Here is a 1229-nt window from a genome sequence, read left to right as displayed (position 1 = left end):
ATCCCTTCTCCTCCATTCTCTTCTCGGGATCTTGGGCACGCATGCACACGTGCCCGGCGTGAGTTTTAAGCCACCTGGTCTCGGATGCGAACCTCAGTCGGCTACGTGGGAGTCCAGCGACATAGACATTACGCTAACTGCTGGTCCCATGCCTGCTCATTTTTGAGATTACAGCACAAATATCACTTCTAAGGATCCCTTTCCTGTTCCCCCAAACTAGATCAGGTTGCCCATGGGGTTTACTCTCATAGCCCCTTTCCTTTATTATTTTCATCACAAATTGTAATGATATATTTATTAGCCAGATTATTTAAATGTCTGTCTGCTGTATTGTACTGTAAATTCAGTGAGAGGCAGAGACCATGTCTTAACACTACTGTATTTCTAATTTCTAGAATATTTCTTGCATTTGGCAGGCACTCAGTAAATATTAAAGTAGGTGAATGAGTGAATCCAGGCCAAATATATTGGATTAATGGAAGCTTGTATATTGGATTAATGAAAACCAAAGCTAGAAAGGCAGCTGATGCCAAATCGCAAACGTTCTCAGTTCCATCCTGAAGTGTGAAGCCAAATTTATGAACAGGCCAGGTTGATGGTTGGGAGCAGTGAGCATCTGGGCTGGGTGGGGAAGGTATCCCCAGCCTGGGCTACAGAGACTCTTGAAGTCCAGATCAGAAGTTTAGTGGAAAGGCAGGTGCAGAAACCAGTTGTCAGGATGAAAGAGACAGTGGCTATGAGGGTATTGGGATTGTGGCCATAGAGCATTCATTTTAGAAGCTTAACTGGAGTAACTGAAGAGATTAAAGAAAAGGAGTTTTTAGAGGGAGACCTGTGGGTTTGGAAAGCAAGAGTGAAAGGATACAGTGTACGGCCTTAACACATAAAATGAGAAGAATGTAAAAGGCATAGAATCAGAAGGGGAAATCAGGGGAAAAAAAGTGTTTGAATTGAAGGCCTCTTCAACGTGGGGAAGTGGTTGACTCGAGGGCAGCTGGAAGACTGGTTTAGAGTAGAGGAACTCTGAAGCAGTGTACTTGATAGACCACTTCAGAGAGCCCAAGAGTGGTTACCTTAATAAGTAACCATTCTTCTTACTCCAAGCCTGATGGGAAGGTAAGAAGATACATACCAGGAGATGTCAAAACGTTCATGGAAAAATGCAATTAAAGTACTAGTTGATTTTGGGGCAAAAAAATAGGAAGTCTGTACATAGTTTTTTTTTTTTT

General features: G+C 42.6%; 1 protein-coding gene across 4 annotated transcripts in view; it reads left to right on the top strand.

Annotated features, from left to right (window-relative positions):
• Nucleotides 1–1229, top strand: part of PABIR2 (PABIR family member 2) — a 23172-nt gene that overhangs the window by 18638 nt on the left and 3305 nt on the right. The window lies entirely within an intron of this gene.

The sequence above is a fragment of the Tupaia chinensis genome, unplaced genomic scaffold, assembly GCF_000334495.1.
Source record: "Tupaia chinensis unplaced genomic scaffold, TupChi_1.0 Scaffold149560_1, whole genome shotgun sequence".
Lineage (NCBI taxonomy): Eukaryota > Metazoa > Chordata > Mammalia > Scandentia > Tupaiidae > Tupaia > Tupaia belangeri.
This window is presented reverse-complemented; position numbering and strand designations above follow the sequence as displayed.